Here is a 27,412-nt window from a genome sequence, read left to right on the forward strand (position 1 = left end):
AAGGCCTTGAGTTAGTATAAAAATTACCAAGCAACAACCAAAACCATCAGTGTGCCGTCAACATTGTTCTCGCACACTAAATCCAAAAAACAGCGCTGCACCAGCTGCTAAGAATAAAATGAACTCTGTGCCAGCCAAAACGAGGACACTCAGTGAGGATGAGTACGTGTTTTATAGTAAAACCCTGGAAGTCTGTAACTGTCCTGTGACATGACGTGCAGAAATCTGTGTGTTTGCCCCATGTAGTTCATCCTGTCTATGTGGTGCTTCCCTGCCGAGGGATAAGCATCACTTTACCTCAGCTGGGGACCATGCTGCAGCCCTCCATTCTCTTCTGCCAAAACTGGATGTTCTTCCAAACGTCAGAGTTGCTGTGAATCCTCCAAAAGCCTTGGCACAGCTGTAGCGCACTACTCCAATTTCTTCTATACTTTATTTCCTCTTTGAGCATGAATGTACTAATGTGTGGCATACTCATTATTTTGTTTTGCACTGTACTAGTAGTACCTTTTTTCCCCTCCAAATTCACAAAACCCATGCATATTTCTGGCTTCCATGAACTTAACTGTTCTATTAATTAAAGATTAACATATACCTTTATTGAAATGTTCCCTGTTTATTTGCTGTTACAGAAACAAAGACAGGGCTTTTTAGATTTTACTAAGAGGTAAAACACCATAAACCGTAGTAATTTCCCATTTATGTGCTGTTATCCCCTTGATAAATGTTAAGTAGTTTAAACATCCATAAGCAAGTGGAAAGATTTTAACCAGGAAGAAGTAGGAAGAAGATGCTGCCATGAATAAACTGATGCATTTGAAGATCATGTTCTAGTTTTCTACATGGTAGCGTCTCTGTAATTACAGGTGCACATAAATATTTTGTTGTACAGGAGTAATGGCATTAATCTTGCTAGATAAGTCTAAGCACATTTTTGGCCCTACATTTCTGAAAATACCTCCTACTTTTGAATGATTTTATTCTGGATGGTTACTTAGCCAGAACTTACTAACTTTTCAATAAAGAAAATGTGATAAACGGAGATGCAAGTGGTCTATTTTCATGTCAAGTAATGCTCAATTTGCCTTGTCAGACCTATTTTTCTAAGGTGGCACGTAGAACAAGCACTCAGAGGAGGGAGCTGGAGCTAAAAATGTTGAATCTTATAAATGCCTCTGCCAGCTCAGTCTTGACTACTTTATTTTATTCAGGACCCTGTAATATTTTTTGATCTAAAAGATGCTTCTTCAGAACAACTCTCTTGCTATGTCGATGGCTGGGAAAGGGGAAGGTTAGGTTTGCAAAATACTTTTCTTTCTGCATATCTGCTTAGATGCTGGGGTTTTTTTGTATTTTTGCTGCAGTTTATTTGAAGTAAATGAATACGAAATTTACTAAACCAGGATTAATTAAAGAGGATGACTTAATAAGCAAACTGAAGGGATCAGGCGTGAAGTCCAAGTAATATTTTGCAAAATCTAGTGAGCTACCCTTACCTTACTTCAGTTATGGAGAAGCAGAAATAAAATCTTGTATCTTTTTTAAAAGTTTCACTACTTACTTCTCCTTCAGTTGTAGTTAAGTATGGCTGAATGTTTGACTCATGCACATTTATTCTTATAACATAGAGATTCTGATACCTAATCTGTTTTTTAACCCAGATATACTGTATTGACAGGGCAAGTCACCATTTTCTCCAAGAGCTAAATGTATAAAGACATGTTCAGCAGTGTCTGTGAAATGCTTGAACACGGTGGTGATGACAACCTTTGGAAAGGCCACATGAAGTGGTGGTTTTGGATCCATTGTATACCTTGAAGGTATATAGGAAATAAGGCAGGGGCAACTAAGTATATGTGGTTAATATAACATGGCCTCATTCCCTTTGTGAAGATGTTCTAGCATAGGGACAAATAGGTAGAGACACTATCTATGAGACCAAAATTATGGCTTCACAGTATCTTCTAAACCCACATAACATAAAAATACTATTTCAATCTTAAACTATGTAGAGTGCATTCATGTATGTATAATAATGTAAATTCATAGACTAATAGGGCAATATTACCTAATGAACTCTAGCTTTGTCTTTAAAAACGTCCACAATACTCTCTCTCAAAACACTTGGTCTTACTTTTTATCTTTATGCCACTCCTTAGTAGATTTTGCATGTTGTGAAAGTGTTTAGACAATTATAATAATTCTATAAACCCAAGCTGTGTACTTTTATTGAATGCTTGCTTCTAGAGGCAGCGTCAGCCAATAAAAGAAAATTGTATTCTTGTGTTTATGTGCAAACACATACTCAGGTTATAGATATGTGTATATATAAAAAATAATTTCTTACATCATTAAGCCATCACATCCCCTTTGTGGAACATTTATTCCTCTCTAGAGGAATTATAGTCTTTCCCAGGATCCGGGAATTCTGTTAATTGCTTTTCTCTGAGGTAGACTTTAATTCTTTCTCATGCAAGCTAAACCCATTTTTCATGAAGTGACCTTAGTTTATAAATTTCAAACTGCAATAATTTTGGGTTTTTTTCAGTAACATCCCCTATCCTGAAGTTAAGTAATCACCAAACTTTTAGAGGACAAGAAGGAACGTAGAAATTCAGGCCTCCCCTGAACCCTGAAACCCAATTCTAACATTTGTGTATTTTTTGATGGATTGTTGGTGATCTTGAAGTGAAGGTAATCTGTTCAGAGAATGCTGTTGTGACATTTTCCAGTGTGACAAGCAAGGGCTCACCAGGCCATGTGGTTGGTTGTGATGGACAGGTTCAGTGGCACTCATCTGAAGCGTAGTAGGGACAACTTGGTGAAAGACAATGCAGGGATATGAATGTTTATCCTGATGACTGCATTACATCATAAAAATAGCTCGCTAAACTTTAGACTAACCAATTGCAGCAGCATGGAGCTCCATGATGTAAATTGTCTGACTTCCCTCATGTGCTTGTGCTGCTGTGGGTACCTGCCTGGGTTTGTTTGAATGCTAGCTTTACCTTGCTGGAGGGTGCATACTGAAAGCAGTAGCAAGAAGAGATGGTTACATGGTTTTAAGCCAAACAGAAGTCCAGTTCTGACCTATTCCATCTTCTCGTTAAGTTCAAGCAGTTTCCATTTCAGTGGCCATACATGGTGACTACTTGATAATCAGCCAAGTGACCGAGCTAGTTAATCCTACTGAACCACTGATTTCAGATGTTGTGTGTATCTTTGGCGATGGAATAGGCTGCTGCACAGAGAACTTTGGCATTGCCATAATTTTTCTTTTTTTTAAATTTCCTTTTGAATCCGTGTAGGAGCAGTCCTAGTACCTCCAGGAGTTCATAAAAGATTACAGTCTCCTTTAGTTTAGAGAAATGAGGCAGTGTTTAGTAGATTTAGGAAATAATCAGTCAATCCAGATTCTGTCTGTAAAATGTATGTAGCTATCTAGCAGGTGTATTTGTGTGTTTGTATGCGTCATCATAACTTTTCAGTAAGCAGTAGGAGCTATCAGTGGTATCCTTGTAAAACATTGGCTGTATATTCTTTGTCATTCCTGTTTAAATCAGAGATTTAATAGAGTAGAGCACTTAGCCTACATCAACCTAAAAAGTGTTAGCTAAAAATGTCTATTTTAAATTATACCGAGTGACTATGGACTTCTGACATTTAGTAACGAGCCTTTGAACATAGGTAATACCTTGCTATAAAATCAATAGGTCATGTCATAGCTGCAGGCAGCACACAGGCAGCTACCGTGCTCTGTTCCTTTAACCGCTTTCATTATTTCTCAAATTACTTAGAAATGTTTTATAATATATTGAAGTTAAGAGCTGATCATGGATGACCTTGTAGTAGTGGTTTCATAGTAAATGGACTTAAAGTCATCCACAGCAAAGCATGGATAAATCTGATTTATACTGATAAAACAACCTTGTTCCATTACCAAAGATAAAGGAGGGTGACAGGACAGGAAGTCGGTATTGATTTACCAGAATATGACAATAACAATACAATAATTTCTAAATGATTTATGTTGTGGGTCATTCACTGTGTACTTGCATTACTGAGATTAAAAATGGAAGGAAATTGCTATTTTTTAATTAAAAAAAAATCCTCTCCATTTTTTCAAGACTCTCTTGAGTGTAGCCAAGTATTTATTTCCTCCCAGAGTTTCAAATATTAGAATTTAATAGCTTCTTCTGTTTGATACACACCATTAGACTCTTCCCCAGAAGTAATTTATCACTGTATATTTAAATCATGAGTCAGCAAGTCCCAGATGAGAAATTAACCTCTCTAGTATCACACATCATGTCCATTTTGGCTTGTCTGAATTTCCATAAATCCAAATTTAGCATAATAAGATTTAGATTCACACTGAGGGAGACCAACTGATGCATGTGAAAGCACATACATGTGTGTTCATATTAGGCACATATATTTTAAGAGACATCCTCCAGTAATTTCATTATTCAATTACACTGTAGACATAGGTTTCGCCAGATGCCTAAATAATCCATATCCTAGATGTCTCATAGGATAATCCACATCTAAAATAGTACCTTTAATTAACTGATTATAATGCAGCCACTATGTTTTAAGTCATTCTTGTGTTATAAATTATTTCCTAAAATGTAATCGTTATTCTATTGTCTATTGCAGAAAATAAATCAAGCATTCTGCTTAGCTTTGCTTAGTTGGTATGGCCATAATTAAATCCTTAATTATTTTCATGATTATGCAAAGTCTTTTCCTTGATGGATTGCTTTGAAACATACTGATATGAATAACTAATTCTCCTGGAAAACGTAGTTCTTAACTTTTCCAAAATAGTAATTATTTTTTCTTAAGCCTTTAAGAAACTAAGATCACTATGTCTAAGAACGAATTTCTCCTTTTGACTTTAAGCGTGAAAGTAGTGTTGTAAGAAAGTAAAAACTCAAGTGATGATCAAAATAGACATGGCTTCAAAATTAGATACCCATAGCCTGATGAGAAGAAAAGTATGTAGTAAGTAGGGGTGAGGAATGGAAGGAATGAAGAGTGCTCAGTTCCTTAATTTGGTTCAAATGAGATGGAGAACTGAGCTGGAACATTGCTGCAATCAGGAGGGATTTAGCCATCCATCACAAAAATGTGGTCATGATTTTTTCTTTTTTTAAGTAGTGATTCTGAATCTGGAAGGTTACTGAGTGGGGCTGTAAATGTTTATGTCTCATATAATTCTGCAGGAATTAGATTTCATTATGTTCATTATGTTTGCCTTCTCTCTTACTCATGTGCACACACACATGCAAGGCACTGGGAAGTAAAAAACCAACATAATTTGCCTTTGAATGCTCTGTGCCATTTCTGTATGTGATTCATTTGCTGAACTGCAGGACACTTACTGCCTGCCTGCATGTTCCTAAGTTCTTCCTATCAGGCATTACAGAAGATTTCTTTCACATTTTTGCCTGTGGGTCTGCAGCATGGTTGTTTAACAGCAAGACATCATTCAAGATACTTGTGAGCTGTTTTGTATTTCATGACTTTTTATTGGGGGGGGGGGGGGGGGGGGGCGGGAAAAGGACTGTTAAAAATAAATAACTGGTAAAGTAAGAAAAAGGACTCTGTAGTGATTTGGAATTCTAGAGCAGAGAATTACTCTTCCAAACAGAATCCAATTCACTGGGGACAAGGAGTCTATGGACTCTGACTTTAGCTATTCATAATTTTCAGCTGATTTAGCAAAAAGTTCTTGAGACAGTTCTGCCTCTTAAAAGGCTTTGCTGCCACACTGTGGAAAAAAATATGTATTCCATTTGAACTACTGTTAAAAAAACCACACAAGCTCCACTCCTGTCTCTTCCCCAGCATCCATCCCACCCCTCAAAAAGACAGCTGAAGAACCGTGAACTAAAAATACAATGCTGGGAAAGCTTCACTCTAGTTTCAGATTCAGCTTTGATCTCAGTTGTATACCCTAAGGAAGGAAAACAATTACAATAATAGGAAGGTTATGATTTTAATAGAGGACTGTCAGAAATCAATTGAACGATTCTTCCTATTTCTAAATGACAGGTCCAGAAAAACAATTATATAGAAGAAGAGAATGGCACTGTCATTGCAGATATTAAGAAGAAACTGGAAATATATTTTTTTTAAAAAAAGTAGAACCAAAAGAAATTTTGAGATATGACTGGTTTGAATTCCTATTTCCATTTTTTCAATCTAGATTAGTTTCTGCTTTCAGTGAGCCAAGACATTGATTTCTGTATGATCATTGTAAGGTGTGTCTGAAAGGCAGGAATTCACCATGTACCATGCTTTTTTTTCCTTTTTCTTATTTTTGGTTTTGTTGGGTGGTTTTTTGTTGGTTTTCTTTTCTTTTCTTTTTTTTTTTTTTTTAAGATTTGTTTTGTTTCTTGATCTATTTTCTTAATTATAATTTTCAAAACACTGGTTCAATGACTAGAATGCTAGCCTGGTGTAATGCACCGATGCAAGTGCTTGTTATGGATCTCAGTACAAAAGGCACTCAGACTCTGTAAAGTTTTGAATAAAAATACCATTTACTGGTGCTAAGGGAAAACTAGAAAGGAAAAGAGCATAGTGTAGATACTTTTAGAACCCTTTAGGTGGACCGATGGGCAAAACACAGTGCGCACATCCCGCTGTTAGCGCGTATGGGATTTTCCGAGCAGTGAGCAATTCTGTGCACCATTTCTACTGCCAAGCAAATGTTCACCTGAGAACATGCTGCTTCACATCAGGATAAGGATAAGCACACCCAGGTGGTGTAATTGCTGCTACCAGGTGGAAGCTGCCTGCAGGATCCCTGGGTATGAATGGCTGGTGGCGTTTGCACTGTGGCCAGTGCCACTTGCGGAATGGCACAGCCCTGCGCTGCCCTGGTCACCTGGCGGGGCCATCACTGTCTTCTCCCGTGTGCAGTGTCCTCCCATTAGCATGCCTGCACCTGGGACCTGGGGGTGTAAGCACTGAAGCTTCTTACTGGACTAGCTTAAGATGTTTTCTGTGGTCCTAATTTAAAAATACTATTTGCGTCTTAAATGGGATGTTGATGAAGCAAAGTTCTGTGACGGGACTTAGGCAGCGCAGAAACTCCTGCCATGAATAACTGCTAGACTTCAAATCTCGGGAAAAATACTGTTCTCAATACATTTTTCTTGTTATGCCTATCACATCTTTCAATTCACACATTATTTCTTTACTTTCTACATATGTTATTTTATTTTCTGGCCTTCTAGTTTGTTTTCTAGTTATTTTTTAAATTGCACTTTCTGGCTAAGCTACAGAGAAGAGGAATGCACTCCAGGCTGTATAACGTTCTTCAGTGCATGGCATGAAAGTGGAAATTAATAAAGAGTAGTTTTCAGGCTTCAAGCAAGGATTGGCACAACTGTCCAGAGGCTGAGCTACAGTAAACAGGTGAGAGTGAAGCGGAAGATGACACAGCTGAGTTGTATTAATTCCTAACACTTCAAGGCATTGGTATCTACACTGTCCTAAGAGTTCTTAATAAAGGCATTAAAAACATAAAAGCACAGGAAAATAACACAAAACCATAATGTTGTTCTGGATTATAAAAAATGAAATAAATTTCTAGATTCTCAAACCTGGTAAGTCAAGGCACATTGTAAACAACTCAGTATAGAAACAGGTGATCATACAATTAAAATAACAGGGATTTCATACAGATAAATAATAACATAATCTATTTTTAAAATTAGAAATACAAGAATGAGATTTAACCACAAAAATAACAAAATCTCACAGCTAATGCTTCTAAAAATATTCATCTTATCTCATTTTTTTCTTTTCTTTAACTAGGATTTTTACAAAGCTTCTTGGTGTCCATGTCTAAAAACAGAATATGCTTAACTATATCTTTACAGAAATAAGAAAAATTTCTTATACTGAAAAATTATTCACTGTATCAATACACATAAAATCTACTTTACTATCTAGTAGAATATGAAGTGATAAGGATAGAGTAAAAGTTCATGAGAAGATTTTTTAAAGAGAAACGCAAAAGCTAAGGGAAACATTTGGAGTGGTAATGTGTGTATCTGAGTATGCATGCTCATTAACAATCAAAAAGCAAAAAAATTAAAGTGATGCTAATTTAGCTGCCAAAGGGATTCAACTCACTTCTCTGTAATTAAAAAAGTTAAAAATAACATTACATTTCCTTTATTGTGAGCATGTGTGAGACGGTAGAATACAGTAAGTGCACTTTTCCCGTATTTCCCTCAAGGTTAGGTTTTTTGGAAAGAGGTTTGCAACAGAAGGTATTTGTCAGTTAATCAGCTGGTGTTTTGATGAAATTTTCTGGTTCTCTATCTCATGACTAGTTCCTATGATAATCATAGTTTTAAGGTATAAAAAACCAGATTGTCCTACCTGCAAAGACATGGGTAATGTTAGTTTTTGGAAACGACACATTTTACATGGAAAAGAACAACTAGAAATCTGGTGGGATTTTCTGGGAAAACAGTCTTCCAAGAATTCAAATCTTCTTTCTAATACCATGGAAGAAAAGAATTATCAATTGCTCTATTACTACCTAGCATTACTGCATTAAATTATAAAAATAAAAGTATATGGTTTGAGTAATTGTAACATTGTAGTTAGAAAGTACTGCATTTCTTTGTTATTTTGTCTCAGTAACTCATGCCAGAAATAGCCATGTAGGGTACTGTAATGTGGGGGTACAAGGTGATTTTCAAACCCTTAAGAAGCATTTTAGTCAATCAGTCTGGGATGGAGACAATGTTCTTCTTCACCAGTCTTCTCCAGTGTACACTTTCAGCTGTGAAAAATGCTGAGGTTTCTCAGAACCATGCAAAGGAAAGATAGCTGTCCTGGATCTACATGTTTTCCTCTTTACCAAACAAATAAATAACAGCTTTATTAAGAATGAACTTCTGAGCACTTTCAAGTCTTAGAACCCGAATCATCAAACATTTAAAGTTGGAGGGGACCTCTGCGGGTCATCTGAATCAGCTGAAATCAGCTAACTAAGAAATACGATCAAATTGCAGGTGACCTTGTCCAGTCAAGTTGTGAAAATTCTCAAGGACAGACTTTCACGGTTTCTCTGGGCATGCTGCTCCAGTGCTTAACCTCTTTCATGGTGAACTTCAATTTTAGAATATATGTGTAAGGAATTTCCCATGCCTACTCAGGATTTTCCTTGCCATAGCTTGTTCTTTATGTCTTGTCCTTCCACTGTATGCATCCAAGAGAGACTTGGCTCCATCTTCTCTACAATCACCCTTAGGTAGTGGAAGGCAGCTCTTAGATCATTAACAAGGGAGATCCTTAATAATACTCTTTCCTCCAGTCTAAAAAATCACAGTGATCTCATCAGCTCTTCAATGTCATGTAATCCAGTCCCTTGAAGATCTCACTGGCCTTGGCTGTGAGTCTTTGTACTGCAAAGCCCCAAACTGGACAGAATCTTCCATGTGAGGTTTCACAGGTACCAAAAAGAGGGGAATAAGCATTTCTCTGCTGCTCACTCTGTCCCTGGTGCAGATGAGGATGTGGAGAGCTTTCATGGCTGTGAGAGCACAGTGATGACTCATGGTCAGCAAGGTGTCCACCAGGCCCTAGGTCTTTCCTGCAAAGCTGCTTTCTGCACCCAGTTGGCTCCTGGATTGGTGCCACGACCTGGGGTTTCCCCTCCCTTTGTAGCTTTTTCGGTTTGGCTGGTAGAATGCTATCGACAGCTGTCCGAAAACCCTTGCTAAGGTCATGGCAAAGGACGTCAGCTGAGCCAGGCATATTTAAATCATAGAAACATAGTCGGTCAGGAATGGTTGGTAAGTCGTGGTAAATCTCTGCTAAATGTTGCTAATGAACCTGTTTGATACTTGACCAGGACCACAGGAGATTCTCCACTGCGGTGACAGAGAAGAAAGATAAAATGGTCTTAAGTTTTCACATGTACCTCCACTTTCTCATGAAGTCTTCTTATACAGTAAACAAATGTGCTCCCTAGCTAGTGAAAAAGAGGATAGTGTTCTGTAAATAAACTGTTGTCTGTTGCTGTAAGGGTGAACATCACGGGATTGAGATAGTCACGGTTTCTGCGCTTGTATGAGATCATGTTCTGCTGCTCTCTTCTAGCAAGGGCGATTCCCTCAGTCCCTTACCCTTTGTTTCATTGCTCATGCACTTGTTAAATCTGCTGCACATAATTTATCTTATTCCAGTGCGGTTTGATCTTAGCTTCAGGGCCTCATCAGGTGCTTTGGGATCTGGGATTGCATGCTTTCACTGAAAAGAACACCAAGAGATTGTGTAAAGTGCCTTCTCTTGCTGTCCCTTAAACACTCCAGTAATCTAATTCACTTTCCAGGCTTGTTTTTTGTGTTGCCTCTTTGAAATTTTTGAAAATACATATCCAACATGTCGAGTTTTTTTCCTGGCTTAACTTTTGATAATTTTCAATTTCAGATGACTGTACATAATAATAAAGAGGTTCTCCTAAATGGCAGATATCTTGTCTGACCATTAATTTCTTATAGAAGTCCATTGTGTATGTGTATAATACATGTATACTGTCTGTTCTAGCATCTAGAATCAGCTGTTTCAATATTTGTCTAATTGTGGAAGAAGTGGAGAGAGAATTCCTTCGCCTCTTAGCAGCAATCCCACTTAAAGGGCCCATTAACAGTTGATGCAATATACAATTGCAGAGTCTCCCCGAGACCCTCTAATTAACATTGGACAAATAAATAAGCACAGCAGAATCTTTGTCCTTCAGTCCAAACACCTTGTCTAAAAATTATTTAAAGAAACAGTAGTAGTTTTTGTTTCCTAAAACTGTTGGTGCTTAGAGCAGCCTATGTAATCACAGTATTCGGTGCAGGTTACCTGGGACTGTATGTATGGTTGCATATTTTAGCTGTACATTTTGCATAGTTCAGCCTTTTTTTTTCGAGTTTCTTGATTGTTTCCCCTCCCACACCCCTGCCGCACCAAATGAATTGGCAAAGATGTCAATTGTGGTTTGCTCAGGTTTTGCTGAAATACTTGCAAACGCACTTTCCAGACATTTAGCAGATGAGGAGGTTAATGTTGGAGGGATTTGGTGTTTATCTTTCCTGGAGAGGCTTCCATTTATCTCTGATATGGAGAAATCCTGTTGTCCTGCTGGTGCATTCATTCTCACCTGCCATTGCTGTGTTGCTTTTCTTGGCCTGAAAACTATGTCACAACCTGGTACTTTTTGGAACGAGAGTCAAAGCATGGGAGAAGATGACTATGCAGAATTTAACACAAATATGTGGGCAGAATAGCCTGGCAGAATATTTGCATCTGAAGTACATCTGGGCTGACTTTGAGAGAGTGGCAAGAAAGATATTAATCACCACCTCTATTAATCAGCATAATCAATACTGTACTCAGTTTCTCATTCCACTTTCTTGAAAGTAAGCTGTGCTGAGTACATTAAACAAATTGCCATTAAAAAACTGCTTAAAAGAAGTCATACTTAACACAAATGATTAAATGCATGCAATATTAAAAATGCCATACACTCTTTAATTCTCTATTCAAAAACAACATTGGTGCATTTCTGGACAGTAGTAAGGGATGGGAGAGTGGATGAAAATTCACCAGTGAATAAAAAATTTTCCAAAGAATTTGAAATAAACGGAACTTCATTTTAAAATTGTATCTGAAAAAAACCCCACCACATTATTTATTTTTTATAAAACATATGCGTTCTCTCATATTGCTTTTCCCTTCACTATTACAACTTTGTCTTTCCTTGAGTTCGTATGCATTTGTACTAGGTAGTGTGCTAAGAAAATCTGTGGATCCTGAGGGAAAGAGCAGCATTATCACCTGTGTTAGCATTCCTGTGATCCTGGAGCATGTAGCGGAGTTGTTACAGCTTTAAAAAGCATAGCTGATGTTTGCATGAGTGGTATTCATGCTTTTGACAGCAGCGCCTAGGAACTAAGATCAGGATTCAGTTTTTGAAGGTCCTCTCTAAGCATTGAGAAACTAGCAGAAGAGCAACCAATATAAACAGGCAAAGCAGATAAGAAAAACACTCAGTTGGCTGACAGAAAATGACACTTTTTTTTCCCCTTCTTGTCAGGGCTCTGGAGGTAATATCTTTGTCCCATAGCTGGCTCATGGAAATTAAAATTCCACACTGACAGTGTTGTCCATGTAAAAGAGATGCAAGTAATCTCAAACATGTAAAATTCTGAGGGCAGCCTAAAATGAAAATTATGCATAATTTTTTCCTCGAGGAAGGAGAATATTCCCTGATTGAAACAAAAAACATTTATGAAGAATTAACATTTATTTCACTGGTAAAATTGGTATTATCATCACCATTTGCTCTGATCACATTTGAAGAACATGGAATGCATGTTATAGCTATGAACATGATTGTTTCTTCGTTTTCTGTTCTTTTTGTCTTCATGTGACTTATTTCTGCACTTCACAAATTATTAGTAGTCATGGCTCCTTTTATCTGGGTCATAAACATTAGCTGTACCTGCTTCCTCAAATATCTCAAATATAACTTTAGGATTTTATAACTATTTTAAAAGTGGAAAACAATACATGCAGGGACTAGAATCCTAGAAGGCCCGGAGTAGATGTAGGGTTAGTTCAAGTCAGAGTCTGATTCTGTAAAGTTCACAATGACATAAAATATTAAAAAGTATTGATGATTTAGAACTAGCCCTTCAAAAGTACTTAATTCCCCTTTATGGACTATTTTAAAAATATATATAAAAAACCCATATTGGTAGAAATAGCTTAGAAAAACTAAGAAAAACTATTTCAGGGTGGGTTGGGGGGCTAACGACAGTTGGAAATGCCGAAGAAACATAGCTGCCACAAGAGAAGCTCATATCCAGAATAATCCATTTTGTGTCCCTTGGCTCCATATTCTTTGGGAAAGACAAACCAGAAACCTATCAGAGAAGTGAACCGGACATTCTGTCCCCTAACCAGTCTACAACTGCAAAGTTTAATTGCTCTTTGGAGAAGAACACTGCAAGATTTCCAGCCAGCTGGTTTATTCAACCCTTCCAACACTGACTTTAACATACTGCTTTAAGTTCCTCTGTGAACTTTCACAGTTATCTAGGCAGATAAGATGACATGGTAGTATATCTTGATTTGTTGTTTTGCATAATAGTTTCATGCCCTGTCTTGGGATGAATCTAGAATGCTCGTTTGTTTTAAATGAAGTGTAAGGTGAATTTGACTTGCTGTGGGTTTGCCCGTGAGTGGATGCTGGGCAGTGAATAACTCTGCTGCATATCACAGCAGGCTTTCTCAGGTCCTGCTTAGTTTTTTGTCTTGAAAGGAGTAGGGAAGCTTCCGTTACTGAATAAAGCATGAATTATTTCAGTCAAAAAAAGCACAAGCTATCAAGCAACAAAGACCTGCGTCAGAATTAAATTCTTCCATAATATGCTAGTGATCTCTTCAGGAAAAAGAGGATGTTTTTCTTCCACTCCCCAAGATAGTTGTTGTTGGGGGTTTTTTTCCCCATTTTTCTTTTCATTAGCTGTAGTGTTGGTTTTACTCCTTCTTGCATGCAGATGTTCTTTTGCTTTGCAGTAATTATCAGAGTGTGTCAGTGGTTGCTGATGCATTTATTGCTTCCTTCTGCACAAATTGCCCAAAATAATTTGCTATATTGGGAAAACAGCTGTTTCTCTGTGCCTCTGTTTGCATTTCATACAATTGCAATGCATGGCCAGCCTCACACTAAAGCTTCTTTAACAGAACAAAGAGTTATAAAAAGTCTAGTTGTACACATCAGTTCTGTGGAGCAATCATGTGGAACATACGCTGTCTCTAAATCAAGAGTTTTAAAATCACTGGGAGCAAGGTAAAAGTGCAGCTTCAAAGCTGCAGAGTGTAATTAATTTTGTTTTAAAAATAGCTTCTTTTGTATGATGCTCTAAGTCAGTTAGAAGTTGTCAAGCATTTCCCTCTTGTGGTCTATGATTTGAGGGTGAAAATATTTTTCTGCAGAGTAATTGTAGCCATTACGTGCATTACATAGCAATACTATTAAAGACAGAAATGTTTAAACCTTGCATTGTTCTGCTGTATTTGAAAAAAGGGTCCTGAGGAGGAAATCTTCTGACATATTTTTTGTAATTCTTCTGTTGTCATTCTCACACTAACCTGAAAAAAACGCTATGTTGGTGGTAGCTACAGCAAACTCAGCTAGTTGGAGTTAAAGTACTTGTTTCTGCTACAGTGATGAGACCTGAGGATTTTACATATGCTGACTCCTTTTATTAAATATTTGTTGAAGTTTTATTAGTTCTAATGGGTTTACTTCTTAGAAATGATAGAGCTGTGTTAGTTTTCTTGGGAGTTATGAGTGCTCAGTCCCACTGAGGTTACAGGCACAGGAATCTCACAGTTGCTGGACTTTCTTTTTAAGCATCAAAGGACAAGGATATGATGATAGTATCTGGATCAAATATCAGTATTTGTGAGCCTGTATAAGAGTCAGAAAATTTTCTGAATAAAGATTAGAAAATACTACTTTTAAAACTTTTTTTTCCCCCTAGAAACTGTTAACAATGGACTGATTCTACATTTATCTATCTGGTACTACATCACAATCTAGTCCTATTTATTTAATTTTACCACATGCTGTACTCTACGCAGGCTATTATAATATAAATAAATTTCTCTATTTGTATCTTAAGAACATTTGAACTCGTATTTAAAGAGGTGTGCAAGTAAGTATATACTGCAATGGTGCACAAGCAGTGGGAAGGTCAGTTAGTACAGATGCTGAGGGTACTGTATTGTGTCATATTCAAGCTCTCCCACTAAATGTGTCTTTGCTTTCTGACTATGCATATCAAGATAGGAAATCTAGAGAGCCAAGCATCCTAATACTTAGATTGTAAGGAGATTTATGGTCATGAGAAGGCAGGTGATAACAAGTGTTACCTTCTTTGTTCTTGTTTTCACAATCCTAGCTCATTTTCCATACGCTGTCTCATAGAGGATCCCTAATGCGGCAAATCAATATCGAGAAACAAAGGTGTGGGACAGAAGGTGAAGGCAGGTATTACGATGATGACTTTTTCTGGTGTATAAAATAAGGGAGATGTAGTAAAGGTGTTGACTTGTTTCCATTTCTTACAGGGAAGCATATAAGCATTGTCTGCAAGTTTGCAGATTATTTTAGTATGCATACATATGTATACATATGTTATTTCTATTATCAAGTTAGACTTTGAAATTGTCTGTGACACAGAATGAGCCATATAAGCATTATTTTTGACAAAATTATTGTTTTGGTTTTATTGTGGTTTGGTTTTTTTGTTGTTGTTTTTGTTTAGTTTTATCTTTTTTTTCTTTTGAGGGTGGGATGAAGCCTAAATATCTGCAGAGGAAACTGAAATGCCAGCTACTTAGAGTGAAATACTCCATTGTCTTAAGTAAATTATTCACAATGATTTTCTTGCTGTCAGTCAAACTTCAGCATAGTGAAAGTTGACTTCATGATGCTGTTTAGATTTTACTTGTACTTTTAAGAAGCTATGATTATAGGTTTAGAATTTCTAACTGAAAAAAGATTTCTTCACTTTTGACTTTGCCATTTATAAAGTCATGACTAATAGGAAATAACAGCAAAACTGACTTTAGCAAGGACACTCTAGCAGGGTATTACAGACACAGTCACAGCTGCCAGGGTTGTGGTTGCAGTCAATCAGATATCCTTGTCACATTCTGTGCTTGATGACAGCAGTTCAGGTTGGACTATTTGTCACACCACCAGCAGCAAATGTTACTGTAATATCACAGAAAGAGGGCAATACCTTCATTAAAAGAACACAAGGTAAAGCAAAGAAGAAAGGAAAACCTTAAAATTAAGTCATTCAAGAGAGAGTTTTCCAGAACAGGCACTGAAATATTTCCAAGAGTATCTCACAGATATATATGCAAATGTGTATGTACATGTGCATATATGTATGTAGCCAAAGAGGGGATGATTAAGGAAGAATAATTCTGGAGAACATTATGAGAGTACGTAGGACATTTGTTATCTTTCTGATTTATAGTAGCTCAGCAGCTATCACAGAATAAGAAAATAATTACTGTAACAGGGAAGATTCTTTTGTGCTTTAGGATTTCTACCCCCAAAGACACAGCTTTCCCAAAGACATTTATTTTTTAAAGAGTAAATAATCTATAAAACTTTGGTTTTCAAAAGATACGCAACTGCAGCTGCAGTAAGGTCATGTTCAATAGTGTCCTGTCTATTAAGAGGTTGCTCAGATGCCTGTAGTGCCTTCTAGTGATATCTGAGAGCAGGTGTTGTCTTCCCCCTGCCCTCAGAGTCTTCATCAAAATAGAAAGACCTTAAAGATTTCTGGGGTTTTTAGTACTATTATCCCAGTATTGTTTCTCCTGACAGTTTTGGGGTTTTTTTACGTTTTAAATCTTTGCTACTGTGCAGCTAAGTGGATCAAAAACTACTAAAGCATTTTGGGACTTTCTTATTTAAGACATGAAAAGGTTGTGATGTGTTAAATTAGGTTTCAGTGTCATGCACTCGTGGAAAATTTAGGTTGAATGAAACACTAACTGTCAGAATGTTGGGGTTTTTTTGGTTGGTTTTTGGTTTTGGTTGGGGTTTTTTGTGTGTGTGTTTGGGTTGGTGGGTTGTTAGGGTTTTTTGTGTATAAGTAACATTGCTGCCATTCAGACCCTGGTGTTTCAGAAATAATCACTAATGACTTGTTGGCAGAAAGCTGTCACAGTGACATAAATCACATCAAAATTAGTAGGAATCAAAGTCAGGTTTCTTAATAATAGTTAAGTACAGGCAGCTTTGCCTTGAGTAGTTGAAGTACGGGAGAACATGTTCACTCAGTAGTGCTATGGGCACTGAAGGAATGAATCCTAAAATAGCTGACATTAAATTCTCAGTGAATACCACAACTTGTAAATGCATGGCTGAAAGCAAAAGGAAGGAGGGAAAGGGTAAGAAAGGAGCAATTCTCTGGCTGACAATATATAGCAATACAAACTTTATATTAATAATGAAACTTTGCATGTGAGTACAACTTAGAATATAACTTCCAAAGGGTTTTTAATGTTATACTTTTAAATCTTTAATGACACCTAGCTCAGCTGCTGATATGCATGGTTCTGTAATAGCAGTATCAGCCCTTCTGGATTACTCAGCAGTACCAGGTTGATCTTGATCGGACTTGGGTTCATGATCATATTATGTCAGTTTAGCCAGAGGGACAATCTGCATTTAGACTGGGATATTTTCTCGGTCACCTTTATGCTACATAGGAGGACAAACAATATCAGTTGTGATGAAACCCTGGAGTGATGGTGGCATATGATCCAACATTACAGCTGCTAGTATAAACTCAATATTCCAGCTTTTTTTTTTGTTTGTTTGTTTGTTTTTTCTTTTCCAAAAATATGGATTTTCAAGAAAGACAGTCTTGACAATTTTCAACATTATACTGTGTTTTGCAATAGTCTTACTGTCTTAAAATACCTTCTTACTCAAGTCAATGAAAACCCATTGAAACATCTACGAGGAAAGAAAGTGGATCACTGAGAAGATAAGTGTAAGGATCTTTTTTTCCCTGGGGCGGGGTGGGGGGGAGATGGCAAAGATTAAAGGGTAATGCTGCTTCTACTCAACACTCATTATCTTTGAAGTAACTCATGATACTTAGAGCTATTCAAAATTCTTCCCAAACTCATCCAATTTAAACCAATTTAAAGGTTCTCATATGATGTTTCCAGCCTTAAAATCAAAGCTTTCCTCTTTGTTACAAACAAGCACTTTGTGCCAGGTCTTCAGTCTATTTCTGGAACATGTATCAGTTCTTACTCCTCTCACATGCAATTCAAACCTTGCAATCCAGTGAGGATGTTCTACTAAAAATAAATGCTGCAAATCTGGCCTTCAGCAAGGACATTGCTGCGCTGCTCATTTGTTATTATGATTATTATTATTATTTCTGTTAACCAGAGAGCTGAGTCAAATTTTATGCACCTGAACAGACCTACAGAAATGAATGGGGCCGCATGTGCGGGAAAGCAGTGTTTTATGTGCTCTGTGGCTACAGAAAAGTCATTTTTCTATTTGCCTTTATAAGTCTCTATTATATCCTTTACCAGCCAGAATGTCCTAAGCAGTCATTAATCCTACAGACTAGTGTTCCCAACCTTTTAAACTTGGTGCCTGACCAAAGACTGAAGAGAAGTATTTTCTCTCTCTCTCTCTTTTTTTTTTTTTTTTTTTTTTTTTAAACTGGATGCAGGAAATTTGCCATCATATCTTGTTCTGAGAATTAATCAAGCCTAACATTTTATAGTGGTGCCCAATTCACAATAGATTGAAACACACTTCTTAACTAGCTTTATTATCAATAATAGGAAGAATAACAAACCGTTGTTTAATTTTATCCTGACTTCAAGTATTCATCAAGAACAGTCTCTAAATAAAATGATGATATTTTGAAATGATGACATGGTGACATGACTTTCATCAGAATCTCTGTATCTTGTCAGATATCTGTCAGCATACAATGCACACCCAAAACAGTCACACTGTTATTTTTAATGTCATCATAATCTAAAATCACCCTTCATTTTTTTCACAGTCATTAAAAATCTGTGGCATTCGGTTAGGTGATAACCATTATCTGAGTTTCTAACGTATCAATAGGTTAAATAGATTTTTATCTCCATAACTCTGCCGTGCTTTTCAGGTTGGTGAATATCTCAGACTAGCCAAAGTATCCTTGACCCATTTTAAGCCTCCATTTTTCACTGCAATTTTATCCTCATTTAAATTGTTTCCATCAGTGTCCACAACTGCTGGATTTTTGAAAAAAAAAAAAAAAAAAAAAAAAAAGATGGCATCATTAAGCAAAGATGTAGTAAATTGCCCTACATAAGTGCAGAAGTGGAGAAAGGTAAAACCTGAAAAATAAGAAGTACCACTAATACCTAAGTCTGAGCTTTTAAAATAGAAAGCAATGGTTGTGTTTGGACTATTAGAAAGGTGAGTATAACAACAACAACAACAACAACAAAAATCTTTAATTTGGATTTTGTAATCTTGAAACTGTAACCAGTCCAGTATTAAAATTTTTCACTAAAATGATAGATTCATTTAAGTAGGAAAAGAGTTCCTTAAACCATTCAGAGCTTCATCAGGATGAAAGGTAACCAAGCTGTCTGTGGAAGGCTCTGTGCTCAGTAAAGTTAGGGAGCGGTGACGTTCGGTGGTTTAAAATGTCCGGTAGGATCAGCTTTGAACTGATGAACTGGAGTAAGGGAACATGGGCTAATGGGTACAGCGCCTTTAATGAGAAGAAAATCTGTGAGTGGGTGTCCAGGAGCAAATGAGATGTGCCTCATTCCTCAAGTTTGATAAAAAGAAATGAGCCACAGCAGGACAGTGCAGATAGCTGGCTGGGATGCCTAACCTGCTGCTGTGGTCCCAGAAAAGTCCCCGGGAAAATCCACACAAATGGGTGTCCAAAACACAGTGACTGAAAATTGGAATTTATAGAAGAGTAGGTGGGAAAGGCAGAAATTAACCGAAGCTTTAAAAGGTTGTATTCTGGAAGTATTCAGGCCATCATTGAAAATATCTACCTGGTGTTGGCAGGCATCTTGAAAATGGTATGAAGCATTCAAGTTGCAGCTTAAACCTTAGGATGAGCCCTAGATGAGTCATGATCTTTGTGTTTTACCTGTAGTAGTCCCTGAAGCTTTCCGAAGACTGTCAGCACAGAAAGAGGAAAAGCACAGCCTGACGTGAATAAACATTAAACAGAGGGAAAGAAGGATCAACTTTCTTCTTCAGTCATCCAGAACGTGATATGCCTAAGCTGAGTTAATGAGAAAGCAAATTCTTCAGTGTAACTGACAAATTAAAAGAATGAGAGCCACGTTTTGTCTTTTCATAGCTGTTAAAATAACCTCACACAGGCTTTCTGACAGCAGCTCAGACATCGTACCCACACCAGTGAGTCAGATGAGATTAAAATTAAATAACAAATGAGAGTGAGAAATAGCGTAGCACAGCCGTTCAACGTGACAGAAGTGCAGCATCTGAAGGAATAACACGCTCAAGTGGTCTGGCGGATAACACTGACTGCTGGCAGTCAGCTGTACCGTGCCGTGTAGTTCGTGCCTTTGGTAATGAGTTTCCTTGGTGATTCATTGGCAGGTGATCCTTGGAGAGAAATGTGGAAGAATAGCACGCTGGATCCTGGAACCAGGTGGTATCCTCCAGTGATAAACACTGCTGCAGGACTGTAATAATGGTATAGAAAACTGGCAGGCGTAAAAGCCTTTCACAGCTCTAAAAGCATTGAAGTATGCCAATTTTAGGAACAAGATTTCTTATGAGCTTTCAAGCCATATGGAACATCAATATGTTGTCCATCATCTGCTTGTCAGATAAAAGAGAAATAGTAAATTTATGAGGCACCATAATTCAGCAGAGTTGGCAGGGACTGTGTACAAATGAAAAGAGAGATGCCCCAGAATACTTAGTGCCCACAAAGGGAAATTTTAACAGGCTTCATGCCTTAAATTGAAAAAAAATAATAAAATGAGTAGATGACTTAGAAATTTGCAGTCGTCACCTTCTGATCATACCTTGTGTGATGGTGCTCACCAGCTCTGCTCAAGCTTTTAAGTGAAATCCAGTTAACTTTGTTTCCTATGGAAATGAAGTATCTGGTGTTATTAACACTGACTGTGCATGTTTAATTGGATGCCTGCATGCATTCTGTGGGGCCTGTCTTTGACTTGATAATGTTTGGGAAAACCTAATTTCATTCAGATTTGTTGGAGGGTGGATTCCCCAAAGGTATTACATTTCCACCTGCTTCATGAAAATTCATGTCGGGGGGGGGGAAGCTTCTTAGTGGCTGTACAGAAGGAAAAGCCACAAGAAAGAGGATCGATAAAATACCACCTAGGAGCATCCAGATTGCTGCAAATTGCAACTCAAGCAAGAGTCTCATATTTGTTAATATTTTGCGAAGTATCTGGGGCTGTGTTTGTCTTGATTGGTACACATTTATTTACATGCCAGCTGAACATAGCTCAGCACCTTTAACTGAGAATTTTTGCATAGCCGAGTCAATGGCTGGTATAGATTCCTCAACTTTATTCCAATATACAATTGCTTTATAACAGACATACAGGTATTAACAGTGTATAAATCACCCAAATAGTCAGTAACAAAACTGTGTGCTTAGTCTCTGTTAGAAGATTCTAAACATTTTACTAAAGATTTTAGATGACTTAAGGCTTTTAAGATTTTCTTCCCTTTTTACTTTTTTGTTTAACATTGTTGGTACAAAACAGCAAGGTGATGTTTTTCAGCATCCTTTCAAAGTTAATCCAATCTTATCTGTGCAAACGGGGGATAATTGCAGGGCAAATAAAGTAGCTGTCCATTCTTTTTCATTGGTAATTTTATTCTTTTATATTCCTTTTATATACTTAACATTTCATATTTGGTTCTTCACAGAGAGTATTTTTTTAGAAAATGATAGGCTTAGCAGTAGTGATCTTGTTACCCACAATTATGGCAAATAAAACTCCTTCCTGCAATTTTAATGTATTTAGTAGTTTCTTGAGTTGTCATTTTACCCAGCTGTGGTTGGCTTTACCGCATCCATAAAAGATATCAAAGTTCCTTACAGCTCTTTTGCACAGCCATTATTTTTTTCAGCTGAATCAGTCCTGTGCTTCGTAATGCAGCCACAGCAGCCACTGTACTGCACAGCAGATGGGAGGGAATATGTACCCAGCAGCCCAGGCTGCTGCAGAGCTGATGGGGTTAAATCCAGACAACTAAGGGAAAGTTTGACTAGAGTTTTCAATTTCTCCAATAGCAGCAAGCCCCGAGCTTTTCTTCACTCGTACTCTATCGCACTACCACATGCAAAGTGATAATCGTGCAGCGCACATGGTGGTCTAGATAAATAATGCTGCTGACAAATAAGGAAGGAGAAAAGAAGTTATTTTTCAGCTTGACCATCCCTGAGCCATCCAGCTGCTTGAATTGTTGTGCCGGCAGAGTGGAGGAAAGGCTGGGAAGAGATCCAGGATCGAAAGATAGGGAATAAAAGGGTGCTTTTAACAGTGCAGATCCAGGACTAAAAAGGCTATGGTTGGTTGCTTTATGATAGGTCAAATTTGTGGCAGGGTGGCAGATGTGTTTAAATCATAGTGGGAACAAAACCTAGGGTGATGAATTAGGGAATTAATTTTACTCTACAGTAGGTTATAAGTATAAAGTCTCCTTCCATCCAGCTGATGTCAGTAGTGTATCAAATATTTTATTAGGCAATAGCTGTATAAAACACGCCTAAAGGCAACCCTTTGAAATCTTACTGCAGAGCACAGCTAGTATTGTCACAAATGATGCCACAGTCTGCCCTTCTCAGCAAAGATGGTGGGCCATGAAAACTAGGACCACTCACTTAAGATGTGTTTTCATCTACCACAAGTCTGGAAAAGTGACACAAGGTAATTTGCACTGCAGTTATTTGTATGGAAAGTAAGTGGCTTACATTCTATGCTTTCCTCAGAAATTAAGTTCTTAACTTTTTAAATTAACACTGTGGGGTTAATTGAGATTGGCATCCTCATTCATGAGAATAAGCCCAGAGGATCTTGGCATGTACACTTAAATTGCACATCCCATATGTGGGATGTAACACATGGTTGTTTGCCTACACCAGGTCATGCGTTATGTTGCACTTCTAAGCTCTGTAGGATGCTGCAAATTACTGAGCACTCAAGAGTTCAATAATAGGAACTAGATACAGTCACCACCTAGTTTGACCCCAGCACTAAAAAGGCATGCCTGTGCTTCTGGGCATGTATTTAGCAAAGTTATTACAGGTTTTGATATCGCATTAGTATAAACTTCCAAAGCGAAGTGCTTAAGCTTTGCAGATAATCTGGAACGTCTGGATGTACTTGTTACTGCGTGGAGCTTCACAGGCACATGAGCAGCCAGGGGTATCCCACAGAGGGCAGGGAGGGCGAGACTTGTGCCCCTCCATGCGCAGGACTTTTAGGCAGGCTCAGGTGCCTTGGGAAACACACTTTGACTTCCAGCCTGGGCTGTCCCCTCACTTTTCCCGGAATGGCAGTTTGTATTTTAAGCAGTTCACAGCTTGGTTGACTGTAGCTCCCCAGCAGTTGTGCTTGCATAAACGAGAGAGGTGTAGTGGTGGGCAGATACGGGTGGGTGGGCAGGAGATGGTAGGTGTCACATAGGTGAAATCTGTCCAAGCAGAGCCACGTCACCTGGTTAAGTTATCTTCATGGATATGGAAAAAAAGTACAGGAATATTCATATCTAACTGACATTTATAGTGCCTGTTTAGAGAACAAAACAAAGTAACATGGCAAGGTGCCAACCACTGTAAGCACCTCAGCACCCTGTCAGCTGGGGAGTGAGGTCTGAGCAGCATGGACGCAGCTGTGGGTGCTTCGGCAGCTGTGGATAGCAATGGTGCTGATCTCTCTCACATACGTACAGAAGTATCATGCATGTGTTTGGTTTGTAGACCTCTTATTCATGGCTACAAAATAGTTAATGAAATCTGTTGCAAGCTAGTTCATCCGTGAGTCCATCACTTTGTCCTCTTGCTGAGCTCTGACATTCCCAGGAAGTACTGTTTTACATTTCTGTCATTAATTTATTTAAATAAGCATATATGTATCTATGGCACATCAACTGCATTACACTACACTGCTTGCCAGATGACAGAACATGACATAAGGTAGACGCTTGGTGAAAAATTGTACAAAGAGGAGTCAGTGTTTTAAGCTAAGGATTTAATAGTCCTTTGATGATGATGAAAGTTATTATTCAGAGAAGAAAGTGTTTCAGAGTGAAGTTTGCGGAAATTAAAACACTAGGTGGTACAGCCATCTGATTTAATTTATAATCTTTTCATCATGGTGAACACTATATTTCCAATTCAGAAGCAGTAATCTAACGTGCTATGATGCTAGCTAATGATTTCTCAGATTTCCATATTCACCAAAGCTTTTGTCTTTACATCTGCTCTATAGATGAATTTGCATTTTAATTAAAGTGTTTAAGTAAGTGATATTAAGCCCTGGAAAAGGGAAGATATTTTTCACATCCTCTCTAATGTGATCTTAAACCACTGGATTTAATCTATTGTATAACATTAAAGATACAATCAATTTGTTTATTATTTTCCAGTTTATTTAATAGTTGCTTTATTTTAATTGAGAACTTTATTTACTTTAAATGAATACAATATAAACTACATTGTTATAGCGTAGCTACTATAATCTGTGAAACGCATGACTTCGTGAATCTTTATGATTTTGTTCTTACAGTGTCACCAAAAATATAACTAAAGCTTTAAGTTTAAGCATCATATTTTACATATTTATATATAATACATAATTACACCAAGTTTCATACAAATTTGTAAGTGATAAATTAAATACATTGCATCTATCACTTCAAGAGTTTTCGTTCCATCTTTCTTAAATTTTTGACTGAACAGCAAAAGCATAAAATTGTAATGAACATTGATTAGATGGTGGAATAGCAGAGAAAGACAGTCGACTACCATTTAGACTTATATATGTAACTACCATACATTTTCAGGGTTTCTGGATGGCCCTAAAGGAGTGCTCTTACGACTGCCACTTTCAGTTTCTCTTGTTCAGGAAAGCTTTAACTAGGACCTCCAGAAATTTTGCTAGAGGTCCAGCAAGATGGACACATCATGCTCATTCTCTTACTGCTTTCATCTTAAAAACTTTAATTCCACACAGCTTTTCCTTGAAGGACTTTTCTTTTTTTCCTGTCCGTGTGAACAGAGATCCCTTATATTCCAGTGAAGAGTTCTGTCTACAAAATTAGGGGATAAAAATCACTCTCCTATTATTCATTCAAATAACAAAGGTAACCAGTAGCATGTAAGGCAACTCACCTGTGCAGTTCTTCAGAAATAAGCTTTCCTCCACAGCTGGTGTTCCTCCCACATGGACTTTGGCTCCTCCTCCCAGAGCAGATAGGGTTTCTTACCTTGATCCAGATTGAAGTCTTTTTACCATATGGTAGTAGACTTACTGACATGTGTCAATAAGGCCCATCTTTTCCCATCTCTTTGACTGTATGATTACACACATTGTATCAGCCTTTTGGATGCACAGTTTTGAATTGAATAATTTCCTTCAAAAAAAACTAGTATTCTGAAAGATCTGAAGTTTTGGGCAATATTTGTTCTTAATTCAGAGTCTTCCATAGCTTTATTAAGCATTCTTGTATTGCTTTTTGTATCTTAGTATTTTTAAACTGCATAGCATGTGTTTTCATAATAAAAACAAATTTCAGGTGCAGAAATACACTTGTAAGTGATGAAATTTTTTTTGTTTTGTTTTGTTTTTGGTTTTTTGTATTGGGAATTCCTTACACCATGATATAATACCTGTGAGAAGGGGGATGAGAAAGGTAAACTCACTTTGTATTGGGATACGTTTTTTTTAATGTTTGGGGGAAACATGTGTCAGACTTGCCATTGTGTTGTGTGTCCCATGAGTCAAACAGTAGCAATTCAGGAGGCTGAGGGTTTCATGCTGGTGTATCAACTGTTGCTTGCTCAGTCTAAACCTCAAAAGGAGGTGTTGGTAGCCTGGGTTGCTCCATGATCTTGACTGTGTTACTCTGCTATTCCGTGCCTGTTTTTTCTGGTTTTCTGCCTGCAGGGAGATAGATAGGTTGAAAGCATAACTTAAGAATAAAGAATTATATCTCCACTGTTTCCCTCCCTGGTAATTGCCTCAAGCAGCCAGGGTGCCAGAGATAAGGCCTTTGGACAACTGAATTGCAATGACTTGCTGTCCCTGTTTAAGGCAGTATTTGGATTTGTACAAATCTGCCTTGATACCTCCCTCTGCCTACATGCACAGTGAAGTACACTGTGCAGTTTAAGGCGTCTCAGCAGCGGCGAGTTTAACTGTAAATAAAGACTGCTGTAGTGGAGGTTAGAGTTACAAACGATTTTGACAGAGAGTATACAGTTGTTTGTAAGACCAGTTAGTATTCAACTGGTAGATGTATGAGGAAGAAGAAAATATGAATTTGGCTTTCTGTTCCCTCTTCCATTGATGTTTGGATTGTCATCCAAAGTGAATATTTGAAAGCAAACAAAGAAAGTTGCATGTTAAAATAAGTAGGTTTAGCTTTTGTTCTATAAGAAGTTAGTTTAAGGATTTAGGTTACAGCACATTAATAAAAATATCTAGTTAATATAAAAAACAATGGATATGAATCAGTTGGCTTTTTTTTCAATTTTAGGATAAAAACAGCTTTTACACTTTTTACCAGTATTTACAAAGTTCTTTTCCTCTGTGCTATTAGCAAGTATAAGTTTTCATGGCATTAAAAAAATTGCAAATCAGTGGATCCATAATTTTTGTCTTTTCTGAGAAAGATTTTAAAAGTTACCTGAATCTATATTACTGGAGGAATACACATTAAGAAAGAAATATGTGGAAGAAATAATAAAAAAAAGGACAAAATTTAAACTGACACACAATATTAATATATATATGAAGAGGGTATTAGAAAATTAACAAAATAGTCCCACAAAAAATGTCTTTTTGTCCATATTTATAGCTCTATTGTACTTTAAAATGGTTAATGATAGAAAAATTATAATACTTATATAATATATATACATGATATAACACTGATGTATAATGTAATACTGATTTACAACATGATTTGAAAAGCTAAGAAACATCTGTTGTGTATTTTTTTATATAATCAGAAAATACTTACGTTACTGGAAGTAGTTAAGAGTCAGAGCAGAAACTATGTCAAACTCTATGGTGCTGAACGTGGTAAACTTTTTTTTCATTCAGCTCTGCTGTTCTAGCAAAGTGCTTAAGAGGGCAGCAAAGAAGCTCCTAGAAGTAAAAATGCTTTTATTAGGGAAGAAATATAAACTAATAATGATTTTCAGTGGAAAGACTGAAATTATAAAGTAACTGAGAAATAATGATTGTGAAGCTAATAGATAGAACATTCCTGAAAATGTGTTTTTCTACAGCCAGAGTCATCTCCCTGCTGCATATTTATATTACCACTAATAGGATTATTGGATACAGTCAAATAATACTGATTGCCTTATAGACATCGTGAATGAAAAACAGGGCGGCTTGCAGCATCACTGAAGAGTTGTTAAATAAATTGTGTAAGTAATAATGTGAAGAGAGACCCAACCCCACCAAGTCCCCAGTCCCAGGAAGCCTGCTGGGCTCTTATGGACACCGTACTCTCTGCTCTGTGACAGGGTGGCTCTTGCTG

General features: G+C 37.3%; 1 protein-coding gene across 8 annotated transcripts in view; it reads left to right on the plus strand.

The window, feature by feature from the left end:
* Positions 1–27,412, plus strand: part of KCNIP4 (potassium voltage-gated channel interacting protein 4) — a 433,458-nt gene that overhangs the window by 166,579 nt on the left and 239,467 nt on the right. Inside the window, exon 1 of one of the 8 annotated variants that reach the window (XM_080371593.1) lies at positions 1–26,229. This exon is cut by the window's left edge and continues 19,981 nt beyond it. The exons of the other annotated variants lie outside the window; for them this stretch is intronic. The gene's annotated coding sequence lies outside the window, so the exon portion shown is untranslated. The remainder of the gene's footprint in view (positions 26,230–27,412) is intronic. 8 annotated transcript variants of the gene reach the window in all.

The sequence above is a fragment of the Falco punctatus genome (assembly GCF_963210335.1).
Source record: "Falco punctatus genome assembly, chromosome: 1".
Lineage (NCBI taxonomy): Eukaryota > Metazoa > Chordata > Aves > Falconiformes > Falconidae > Falco > Falco punctatus.